Raw genomic sequence first — 13,377 nt, 5'->3', positions numbered from 1 at the left:
CCGGAGGTCATTTTGAACACAATCTGTAATGGTCAATTATGTCGTTAGTGGTCAGAATCCACATAACTAGCGTGTACACTTGTGCTACCACAGATACTGTAAGAGTGTCGGCGTGGAGGCATTTAAAAATACGAATCTCGTAAACGACTCGCACTAGAATCCTGCAATAAACACCACTGACATTCTAATTTACTCTACTTTCGGTTTGACAATGTCAGCAGACACTGTTCCATTTAGAAAAGTGCACGTTTGCACAAAAAAGTACACTTTCTAAGTATTATTACAATCTCTTGATTGGCTAACAATACGAGCCCCTGTCTATGAATCTATTCTGTGAAAACCGCACATTAATAGCACTTCCCATTTCCTTAATATTCTCTGTACAAGTTTTAGATGATTCAACCTGTCGTCTGTTTAGGATTCAAATACATTTTATTTTATTTATTACCTTTATGATGTTAATTTCATGTAATGTCTCGTTCCCTGACCATGGAGGTTTGCTCCTCAATTTAGTGCTATCGAACGAGACGTGTAAAATAAATTGTAAAAAAATGACAAGAAGATATGACAATGCGTTAAGACGTCAACAAATAATTTCAGTACTACTTGATGAAGCTCTAGAGAGTAGAAAACGTTGGTAAAGACAGATATTCTTACATACCCCACCAATAACTGAGGACGTTGGGTGAGATGAAGAAGTTGGCGTAGGTGAAGAATTCGTGGCTGCTGCATTATACCAGTCAGAAGGTTTATGACTCAAGAAACCTCTACTAATCTACTTTATGCGATCTCGCGCATTCATTGCAGCAGCTGTTTTCCGGGAGGGACGTTAAGTGGACCACTTGAACCGAAGTACTTCCCCCTGATCTCTCATTATCGTATTGACATGATCTCTACGTCTGATACACGATGGACGCAGGAGAAATGTTGAAATATCTTATTCGAATTTCAGTTCTCTTGAACTTCCATTCATTAGTGTAACGTGCTCGGTTTTATCAAACTATTATCTGAGTTGATCACATAATTTTGAAGGTACGTCTTATCCTCAAAATACGAGGGTAATCCCAAAAGTAGGATCCCCTATTTTTTTATAAGTACATACACCTGTTTATTTCTACAATGATTTACCTCAGTTTACAGTTTGAGCATTTAGCTATTTTTCTACATCATCACCATTTCTGTCGATACATTTTTGTAGACGCTGTGGCAGCTTTTGAATGCACATGTCATACCAGCTCGCTGACCTGCTGTTCGGAAAGTTATGAACCTCTTCTTTCACCTCGTCTTTGGATCCGAATCGATTTCCGGCCAAATGTTCTTTTAACCTAGGGAACAGGTGCACTGCACACCAAGTGAGGACAACAGGGTGCGTGGGTGATTATGATCCACTGAAACTGTTGCAGGAGAGCAACGGTTTGCCGAGCGATGTGTGGGCGAGCGTTGTCATGGGGGATGTGTACGCCCTTGCTCAACATTCCTCTTCTCCGGTTCTGAATTGCCCGTTTGAATTTTTGCAGAGTCTCACAGTACCTGTCAGCGTTAATTGTGGTCCCAGCGATTCAGCTCCGACGACGAGGTGAAAGGAGAGGTTCATAACTTTCTGAACAGTATGGCGGCGAGCTGGTATGACATGTGCGTACAAAAACTACCACAGCGTCTACAAAAATGTATCGACAGAAATGGTGATTATGTCGAAAAATAGCTAAATGTTGAAGCTGTAAACTGATGTAAACCATTGTAGAAATAAACAGGTCTATGTACTAATAAAAAAATAGGAGACGTTACTTTTGGGATTACCCTCGTACGTCGTCAAGCACTACATTTATAGCAATAGTTGCGTTTATCACTCCATTCGCTGCACTTTTAGATTCGCCTTACATTTAGCGTTGTTAATTTCGTATACATTCTAGAATTGTTTATAACTACGTACAAGTAGGTTGTATAATGGCCGCGGGCTGGGCAGATGACCGCAGTTTGTGTCGACAAACAAGAGGAGCAGCGCAAGGCAAGACGGGGCAGCTGTGCAGTGGTCGCCACACCAGCTGCGTCCTCAAAAACTTTTTGTCCCGAAGCGCCGAAGGCCTCAGACACGCTGCCGGCGCGGATACCATTCACCCCTATTAGTCTTTTATCCTGCTCCTTCTGTTTTCCTGCTCATTTTTCTTGTATTTCACTTTATCCTCATTTGTCGAAGACAATGAAACTAAAATACAGCTGGAAGTCCCACGTACTTACATGGAGCAAAAACGATTGAGACCCCTGGGAACCCTCCATTAACATCTTACAGACATGTCAGCTTGTCTTTTACGAACACGGTAGAAACCTATCGTGAAAAATCGAGGTAAATGGAATTTACTTTAGATTCTGCAGGACACACAGCGCAGTGTGTGATCTACTGTAATAGTCCTTTGCAACTTAATATGTTATTTTCCAGAATTCATTCTAAAGAACAACACATGATTTTGGTGTATCGTTCTTTCATTCTAAATTCAGTTAAACAAAGACGAAAAATCTTTAATTAAGATTAACATTCAAACAACTCCTACTAAGTTCATGCAGAACAGACAATAATTATCTCTATTAGTATTCAATTCCATGTGTATTGCCTATCCGACTTAGGCAAGGGATTACAGTTTTTGAAAAGCGACAACTTAATATCTCATTTACTTGGATGCCATGAGTTACTTTACTGTTCATTTGGGAATATCAGCTTTTGATAGACTGAACACAATAAATATGGTTGTTGTTCTTGGGAAGGGACGCTTAATGCATGGTTATCAGAAATAGCTTAGATTTTACCTGAATTACGCCTCATGGGTTCAACCGATGGAATTAGTGTACTCCTGTTGGCTATACGTTGTGTTCGCGACCATATACTCGGCGTCTACAGTATGTTTCAACTGCCTGCCATTGCGACCGCAAACTGTCTGACTTCGCGACTTGCGTTCAGTGAAACTTGGAGTGCCGCGGCCAGTTACGGGGTACTGTTAGAACTGCAGGTTACCGGTCTTATTTGTATTTACGCATGTCTCGTTAGGATTCATATGTCACTACCTATAGTTACGTTGAAAATTTTTGTATCTTCGTGGTGATACTTTAAGATCGTGATGGAAAGTATCCGATATTGGCGTAGGTATCGACACTGCGAATTTGATATTACTCAAAGAATTTAGATAAGCGTTGAGCAAAGGAATGAAGAGCTTTAGCAGATATCATCCATAGTTGCTCCATTAATTCTTGTCTTTGTCATTTTCAACAATTCCTGGCAATAGACGTTCCTTCTTATGAGTTACTTCTTCCAAAATGTATCATAATACTCTATGAAACGTTTATCTCACAAGACTCTCTAGTTGTTTCCACCATGGCACCATCCTGTTTAATTTTGTTTGAATAATCAACATGCCTATGTTTAAATGGCTCGAGTGTGTATAGAATTCTCGCGGTATGCGCAGAATAACATCTCAATTGCATCTTTCTGTTACTTGCGCTGGTCGCAAATGTGTTTTTACACGCGAGAACAATGAGTTACTTCATACCCGCTACGTGAACTGCAAATGCACAAAATATGAACACAGTTCTCACACTACATAAAACGGCCATAAGAACAACAAGCAAAATGAGTAATCGTACTCACTATAAACATGTGATCAAAATATTGGGAATTTTAACTACACCCCTTGTTGATAATTATAAAATTCGTTGCGTGCATCAAAAATAATCTCGATAATTAGTGCAAAAGCAGGTCCGTCCATGACCAGGGAACAAGATACAGGCTGAACATTTACCAAGAAAGAATAAACAAAGAGCTTAAACAGGCATTTTCTTCCAAGGAATAAAATTGTACAATAATCTGCCGAAGGAGGCTGAAGAAGCGATTAAAACAAAGTTTTTTTTAAAAAAAAGCAGTTAAAAAGTACCTCGTAAAGAACACATTCTATACAAAGAAGACTTACTTAGATAACACAGGAGAAGGCTTGGTAAAAATGGAAATCCAGAATAATAATAATAACAATAATAATAATACAAAAGAAGTGGAGACGATCAAACATTTGCGGAATTTTGGAAATATGCAGCAGAACCAGTGACGATATCATTACACCAATGTACAGTGAAAATCTGGAACAAAGAAGAATTCCCAGAGCATTGAACTACAGTTATAATCCATCCATTACATAAAAAAAAAAACAAATCCAGACACCGTAGTGGAATTTCCCTTTTGGATTTCACACATGGAGTCATCTCAAAATTCTGTACAATCGTTGTTAAGACAAACAGACGTGAACTGGAAATGGAAGAATACCAAAGAGGATTTAGACCATGGAGAAGTTGCACTGAAGAGATACAATCACTTTGAAAAAGAAGACAAAAATAAGCTTATGACTGTATCCACAGATCTTCAGTGATGAAGAAGATATTAAGGAATTTCGATCTCTGTCCCAAATTAATAAAAATATTAAATCTAATTCAAACATGAGATCTAAAGTAAAGTTCAGAGCAGAAATACCTGGGCCATTTATGATTAAAACAGGAAGATCGCCATTACTCTTCAACTGTGCTCGAGTAAGTGATGAGAGAATGGTACAAAGAAAATACTAAAAGCATAACAGTTCGAACGAAGAAAGATCAAATAAAGTTACATTGCTTGGGAAGCTCATATGACTTAGCGTTGCTAGCTAATAACATTCACGAAACCAGAAATCAAATAACAAGGCTAAAAAAATATAGCGCAAAAAATAGGACTCTCGATTTCATTGGACAAGACTGAGATAATGGTAGCAGATCCACTAGTAATCAACCAAAAAAGTACATAACAGGAAAGTAAAAATAATGAAAGATTTTCAATACCTAAGAGAAATTTTAACATACAACTTGGATGAAAAACCTGCACGGTAAGTAAGAAACAACAAAATGATGAGAGCTCAAAATAAACGTGGTGTACATACAACAAAAAAGTCTACCAATCAAAACTAAAACATTACAAGACGGTGATTCAACCAGAGGGGACATACAGAGGTGAGACTCTTTTCAGTCACCCAGAAAAATAGAATAGACAAAATCCTAAAAGTAGAGAGAAGAATAGCTAGAGCAGGCATAAATAAGAAATTTCAAAAAGATGGGCAATGGCGTATAGGGCTAAATGAAGGGGTGTACTGCGAACGGGAACCCGTTATAATTACTACATGGAATTATGGATCTCTTTTTCTGATCAAGCCGGCCGGGGTGGCCGTGCGGTTCTAGGCGCTACAGTCTGGATCCGCGTGACCGCTACGGTCGCAGGTTCGAATCCTGCCTCGGGCATGGATGTGTGTGATCTCCTTAGGTTAGTTAGGTTTAAGTAGTTCTAAGTTCTAGGGGGCTGATGACCTCAGAAGTTAAGTCCCATAGCGCTCAGAGCCATTTGAACCATTTTTCTGATCAAATTATTAGGACAAGAGAAACCAGATTACCAAGAAGAATTATAAAAAAATATTTCGAACGATGAAGCAACATGCAGGATGGATAAAAGAAATCATAAAACATATGAAAGAGCTATAATTAATTCTGAGCGATTGGCAAAACAAAACAGAAAATTTAAAGAAACCGAAAAACATAAAAAAATAGGATTTAAACAAAAAATAGACAAACGGCAAACAGCAAAAAGGGTATTTATGGGTGAGAAACGACAAAAAGATCAGAGCGAATGAAAAAATACTGGGCAATTCGGAAAGAAAACCTATTGAAGAAGATGACCAGAAATGATTGACTGAAATGGTCCAAGGAGGCCGTAAAAGCAGAATAATAATACATACATACATTTGTCAATTCACGCAACACTTTCACACTATGATATTTTTTGTCTGAAGAACGTTACACTCAAAGTTCGGCAATGTATAGTTCAAACACAGTATGCTCTTTCTGAGCTGAACATCTTATTCATTGTGGAGAACTGCTGACTTAGATCTTCAAATATGGATATGGTGACACTATATCCATATAAGTATATAGTTCTGGCAATACCGGCCATGACCTTCTTCTTCTGTGCGGATGCACACATATTCCACAACTCTTACGGGACTTCGTAAGAATGTCTTCCGCGAGTAATGAGTGTGTTGGGGAGGGACACTACAAATGTAGTGTGTGGACATACAGGGTGAGAATGTGGGTCTCACGGGAGGCGTGCGCGAGATAGTCCCTGCATTCACGCTATCCTCTGTGCCCTCGATGGCTCAGATGGATAGAGCGTCTGCCATGTAAGCAGGAGATCCCAGGTTCGAGTCCCGGTCGGGGCACAGATTTTCATCTGTCCGCTTGAGGTATATCAACGCCCGTCAGCAGCTCAAGGTATTCTAATGTCTGAAGTAGTGATGAATGAAACTGACACCATGAATCCTGCAGAGTATTCCTGGAGCCACTCTGTAGCAACTCTGGACGTGTGGTGTGTCGCACTGTGCTGTTGGAATTGTCCAAGTTCGTCGGAATGCACAATGAACGTGCATGGATGCAGGTGATCAGACAGGATGCTTACGTACGTGTACCTGTCAGAGTCAGGGGTCCCATATCACTCCAACTACACACGCCCCACACCATTACAGAGCCTCCACCAGCTTGAACAGTCCCCTGGTGACATGCAGGATCTATGGATTCATGAGGTTATCTCCATACTCGTACACGTCCATCCGCGCCATAAAATTGAAACGAGACTCGTCAGACCAAGCAACACGTTCCAACAGTGCAATGCCGGTGTTGACGAGCTCAGGTGAGTCCTAAAGCTTTGTGTCCTGCAGTCATCTAGGATACACGAGTGGGCCTTCGGCTCTGAAAGCACACATCGATGATGTTTCGTTGAACGGTTTGCACACTGACACCTGTTGATGGCCCAGCACTGAAATCTTCAGCAATTTGCGGAAGGGTTGCACTTTTGTCACGTTGAACGATTCTCTTCAGTGTTCGTTGGTCCCGTTCTTGCAGGATCATTTTCCGGCGGCAGCGATGTCTGAGATTTGATGTTTTACCGGATTCTTTATATTCCCGGAACACTCGTGAAATGGTGTACGGGAAAAATTCCCCTCTTCATCGCTACTACGGAGGTGCTGCATGCCATCGCTCGTGCGCCGACTATAACATCACATTCAAACTCACTTTAATCTTGATAACGTGCCATTGTAGCAGCAGTAACCGATCTAACAACTGCGCCAGATACTTGTTGTCTTATATATAAGCGCTGCCGACCGCAGCACCGTATTCTGCCTGTTTACATATGTCTGTATTTGAATAAGCATGCCTATACCGGTTTCTTTCGCACTTCAGTGTATTATGAAATAATGTATGTGTAATGTGTGCAAGGAGTGGTAGTTACAAATGAATGGGCAGAGTAGAAGCAGCTACATTGCGAAATAACTTGTTCGCAAAACGGGTCCGTTCACTAGGGATAAACCAAGTGAGGTTGCGCTGTTTTAGAGAGACTTGCTTTGTATTGAAGGGGATGCAGGCTCCGACCTCCATCCAACCATGATGGTTTAAGTTTTCTGTGGTTTCTCTAAATTATTCCAGGCAGATGCTGGGACGGTTTCTACTATAAGGACATCTACATCTACATCCATACTCCACAAGCCACCTGACGGTGTGTGGCGGAGGGTATCTTGAGCACCTCTATCGGTTCTCCCTCCTATTCCAGTCTCGTATTGTTAGTGGAAAGAAAGATTGTCGGCATGCCTCTGTGTGGGCTCTAATCTCTGTGATTTTATCCTCATGGTCTCTTCGCGAGATAAACGTAGGATGGAGCAATATACTGCTTGATTCCTCGGCGGAGGTATATTCTCGAAACTTCAACAAAAGCCCGTACTGAGCTACTGAGTGTCTCTCTAGCAGAGTCTTCCACTGGAGTTTATCTATTATCTCCGTAACGCTTTCGCGATTACTAAATGATCTTGTAACGAAGCGCGCTGCTCTCCGTTGGATCTTCTCTATCTCTTCTATCAACCCTATCTGGTGTAGATCCCACACCGGAGAGCAGTATTCAAGCAGTGGGCGAACAAGTGTACTGTAACCTACTTCCTTTGTTTTCGGATTGCATTTCCTTAGGATTCTTCCAATGAATCTGTCAGGCATCTGCTTTACCGACGATTAATTTTATATGGTCATTCCACTTTAAATCACTTCTAATGCCTACTCCCAGATAATTTATGGAATTAATTGCTTCCAGTTTCTGACCTGCTAAATTGTAGCTAAATGATAAGGGATCTTTCTTTCTTTGTATTCGCAGCACATTACACTTGTCTACATTGAAATTCAATTGCCATTCCCTGCACCATGCGTCAATTCGTTGCAGATCCTACTGCATTTCAGTACAATTTTACATTGTTACAACCTCTCGATATACTACGGCATCATCCGCAAAAAGCCTCAGTGAACTGCCGATGTTATCCACAAGGTCATTTATATATATTGTGAATAGCAACGGTCCTAAGACACTCCCCTGCGGCACACCTGAAATCACTCTTACTTCTTAAGACTTCTCTCCATTGAGAATGACATGCTGCGTTCTGTGATCTAGGAAATCTTCAATCCAATCACACAATTGGTCTGACAGTCCATATGCTCTTACTTTGTTCATTAAACGACTGTGGGGAACTGTATCAAACGCCTTGCAGAAGTCAAGAAACACGGCATCTACATGGGAACCCTGTCTATGGCCCTCTGAGTCTCGTGGACGAATAGCGCGAGCTGGGTTTCACACGATCGTCTTTTTCGAAATCCATGCTGATTCCTGCAGAGTAGATTTCTAGTCTCCAGAAAAGTCATTATACTCTAAGATAATACCTGTTCCAAAATTCTACAACTGATCGACGTTAGAAATAAAGGTTTATAGTTCTGCACGTCTGTTCGAAGTCCCTTCTTGAAAACGGGGATGACCTGTGCCTTTTTCCAATCTTTTGGAACGCTATGAGACCTACGGTACACCGCTGCATGAAGGAAGGGGGGAGGGGGGGGGGTAAGTTCCTTCACGTACTCTGTGTAAAATCGAACTGGTATCCAATCAGGTCCAGCGGCCTTTCCTCTTTTGAGCGATTTTAATTGTTTTTCTAACCCTCTGTCATCTATTTCGATATCTATCATTTTGTCATCTGTGCGACATGGCCGATTTCTCGTCCCATGCTTATCAAATGAGACCTGTAATCATATGAATGCCTGTACATATGAATTATATTTTTATTTTTATTTTCTTGAAATGCAACGCCAATATACAGGGTGTTACAAAAAGGTACAGCCAACTTTCAGGAAACATTCCTCACACACAAAGAAAGAAAATATGTTATGTGGACATGTGTCCGGAAACGCTTACTTTCCATGTTAGAGCTCATTTTATTACTTCTCTTCAAATCATATTAATCATGGAATGCAAACACACAGCAACAGAACGTACCAGCATGACTTCAAACACTTTGTTACAGGAAATGTTCAAAATGTCCTCCGTTAGCGAGGATACATGCATCCACCCTCCGTCGCATGTAATCCCTGATGCGCTGATGCAGCCCTGGAGAATGGCGTATTGTATCACAGCCGTCCACAATACGAGCACGAAGAGTCTCTACATTTGGTACCGGGGTTGCGTAGACAAGAGCTTTCAAATGCCCCCATAAATGAAAGTCAAGAGAGTTGAGGGCAGGAGAGCGTGGAGGCCATGGAATTGGTCCGCCTCTACCAATCCATCGGTCACCGAATCTGTTGTTGAGAAGCGTACGAACACTTCGACTGAAATCTGCAGGAGCTCCATCGTGCATGAACCACATGTTGTGTCGTACTTGTAAAGGCACATGTTCTAGCAGCACAGGTAGAGCATCCCGTATGAAATCATGACAACGTGCTCCATTGAGCGTAGGTGGAAGAACGTGGGGCCCAATCAAGACATCACCAACAATGCCTGCCCAAACGTTCACAGAAAATCTGTGTTGATGACGTGATTGCACAATTGCGTGCGGATTCTCGTCTGCCCACACATGTTGATTCTGAAAATTTACAATTTGATCACGTTGGAATGAAGCCTCATCCGTAAAGAGAAAATTTGCACTGAAATGAGGATTGACACATTGTTGGATGAACCATTCGCAGAAGTGTACCCGTGGAGGCCAATCAGCTGCTGATAGCGCCTGCACACGCTCTACATGGTACGGAAACAACGGGTTCTCCCGTAGCACTCTCCATACAGTGACATGGTCAACGTTACCTTATACAGCAGCAGCTTCTCTGACTCTGACATTAGGGTTATCGTCAACTGCACGAAGAATTGCCTCGTCCATTGCAGGTGTCCCCGTCGTTCTAGGTCTTCCCCAGTCGCGAGTCATAAGCTGGAATGTTCCGTGCTCCCTAAGACGCCGATCAATTGCTTCGAACGTCTTCCTGTCGGGACACCTTCGTTCTGGAAATCTGTCTCGATACAAACGTACCGCGCCACGGCTATTGCCCCGTGCTAATCCATACATCAAATGGGCATCTGCCAACTCCGCATTTGTAAACATTGCACTGACTGCAAAACCACGTTCGTGATGAACACTAACCTGTTGATGCTACGTACTGATGTGCTTGATGCTAGTACTGTAGAGCAATGAGTCGCATGTCAACATAAGCACCGAAGTCAACATTACCTTCCTTCAACTGGGCCAACTGGCGGTGGATCGAGGAAGTACAGTACATACTGACGAAACTAAAATGAGCTCTAACATGGAAATTAAGCGTTTCCGGACACATGTCCACATAACATATTTTCTTTCTTTGTGTGAGAGGAATGTTTCCTGAAAGTTTGGCCGTATCTTTTTGTAACACCCTGTATACTCAATATCGTCATGAGTGTTGTCCACGGATGGACACCACCACCACTACTACTACTACTACTGCATTAAGTATCTAGGAGATGCAGCTAATACGGTAAGCTGCAAACTAAGCAGCAGCCGCGCGTGCACGGTGTAAGGACAGCATGCGCTGTGGCAGCAGTTGCGGCTGGCGGCCGTGGCTACCGCAGGAGGGGCAGCCAGGCAGGCAGACGTGCCTCGGTGCCCTTATAGCGCTGTGCCAGCTTTCAGACATTCCAGCCGGCCAGGGCCGGTGACCGTGCCGTTATTTACCGCCGCCGCTTCGGGCACCGCCTGTAGCTCCGCAGTTCTCTTCTCTGCCCAGAACTCTGCACGGAGACTGTGCTGTTCTGAGACTGCCGCTCTCGTGTTGTCGGCAAGGTACCGCTCAACTAGTCGCGTACAACATACTTACTTCCGGTTGACTGTTTATACTTCCTGCCTCACACGTTTTGACATTACATTACCGCCATAGTCGTTCGCGAGAGCTAAGCTTTTTCTTATTTGTCCTGGAAAGTACAGGGTGTCTCTAAAGTCTCGCTATCATCTCAAAGAGCATCGTGGTTTGTTGTAAAACGACTATCAGCTCTTAAGGCTTCGTGGTTTGCTGTAAAACGATTGTCAGCTCTTGAGGCCTCTGTATGCCAGAACTTCGACGTGAGCTCCAGTCGTCGCTCTTAGCACATCAAGACGATATGCGAGTTTTGAGCATACAGGGGTTAGAACTGCAGTACCAACATTTCTGATTGCTTAACTGATTAGTGTGCGAAGTGTAGTAAAGTCATTGGCTAGAGTTGTGTGTTCTCGATCACTGACGTGAAAGAAGCCTAACGGCGTGACGTCTGGAGAGCGCGGGGCCCATACGATGCGACCATTACGACCCGTACACTTCTCAGGTAATTGTGTCTGAAAGGCGAACGGCTGCACCTCTTCGCTCTGTGGTAACAGCAACTTGTTCGAGCGCGTCCAGATAAGTATTTACCGTTATGCTCTTATCTGCGAAGAAAAATGTGCCCATCCATCATATCGTACATTAGCCGATACCAAACATCAAGGTTCGAGCTATCACGGACGTGTTTACGTATGTTATGTCGGAGCATCAAACCCTAATGAGGCAATTTGCATGTCCAGAATGTGGAATGTTACTTCATCAGAAAACAAGCACTTTTCTCGGTAAACTTTCTCAGCATTTGCGATTAGCAAAGATCATGCGAATGCATACCGAGGAGGACAATAGTTTGGATGCAATGCTAGGACAGCTAATCATGCTTCCCGCAGTTCGCTTTATGAACGTTACGCGCTTCGATTCGGAGCCCTCTACTGGCAGAGGTTGCAACTTGTGCCGGGAAGCGGGAAAATCGACCGAATAATATGCATGACGTATAATACGTCAACCGATATTGAGAACAGAATAAAAAATGTGTTTAACTGAAGCTAGGACTCTGTCAATACCTACTTGAGAAAAATGGTTCAAGTGGCTCTAAGTACTATGGGACTTAACATCTGAGGTCATCAGTCCCCTAGACTTAGAACTGTAAACCTAACTAAGCTAAGGACATTACACACATCCATGCCCGAGGCAGGATTCGAACCTACAGCTGCCTGGTTCCGGACAAGCGCCTAGAACCACTCGGCCACAGTGGCCGGCGCCTGCTTGAGACACAGGGGGACATCACTTTAGGAAGATCTTTGAGACTGCCTGTGTCTTTAAAGTTTTTGAACTGCCACATTGTGCTTGTTTTTGCCGGTGCTGGCCTCCCAATACCGGCGTCGGTGATTCCGCAGTACGTTGTCACTTATTTGGGTTCTACATGCCAATAGCATTTTGCGCCTTTTCCTAGTCTGGGGCCATTCTGGAACATTCCAAGTCAAATCTGAAACAAAGGACAAAGGGAAAAAAAGTTGAGAGCTGCTAAATTTTTGCGTCAAACTACGCTTCTTTATCTCTAATGGTTTGCAAGCTATGCTTTTTTAAATGATTGTGGACTTTAGGGATACCCTGTACACACTCGGAATTTTGTGGATAATCCTTTGCGTGAAACGCAATGTCTTTCGTGCAGTCCATTCTACTTTGTAATGGAAATGGAAATGGCGTGTGGCTAGGGCCTCCCGTAGGGCAGACTGTTCGCCTCGTGCAAGTCTTTCGAGTTGACGCCACTTCGGCGACTTGCGCGTCGATGGGGATGAAATGATGATAAGGACATCACAACACCCAGTCCCTGAGCAGAGAAAATCTCCGACCCAGCCGGGAATCGAACCCGGACCGTTAGGTATGACATTCTTTCGCGCCGACCACTCAGCTACCACGGGCGGACTCTTTATAATGATGAACATTTTTCTTAACGAATGAAACCTTTGTTGAATCGCACAGCTTTGCTGCGATTCTTGTCTCTCTCTTCCTGTAAGTGGGCTGATAAACTATACTGAAAAACCTACAGGACTAGAGTTTTGCAAGCAATCGTCAATCACGTAAAATACCGTGAACATAGTGAAGTATAACAGACCAACTTTCGATTACTATTAATTTTTTGAAAAGATTGATTCATTCATT

General features: G+C 42.8%; 1 protein-coding gene and 1 non-coding gene across 2 annotated transcripts in view; both read left to right on the top strand.

Moving 5' to 3' along the window:
• The window catches only part of LOC126162033 (ankyrin repeat domain-containing protein 6), a 688,216-nt gene that overhangs the window by 373,686 nt on the left and 301,153 nt on the right, over positions 1 to 13,377 (top strand). The window lies entirely within an intron of this gene.
• Trnat-ugu (transfer RNA threonine (anticodon UGU)) lies at positions 6,195 to 6,269 on the top strand. The gene has a single exon. It is a non-coding gene; the product is annotated as a tRNA-Thr (tRNA).

Source organism: Schistocerca cancellata, chromosome 2, assembly GCF_023864275.1.
Source record: "Schistocerca cancellata isolate TAMUIC-IGC-003103 chromosome 2, iqSchCanc2.1, whole genome shotgun sequence".
NCBI lineage: Eukaryota > Metazoa > Arthropoda > Insecta > Orthoptera > Acrididae > Schistocerca > Schistocerca cancellata.
Note: the sequence above shows the minus strand (reverse complement) of the source record. Positions and strands in the feature narration are given on the sequence as shown.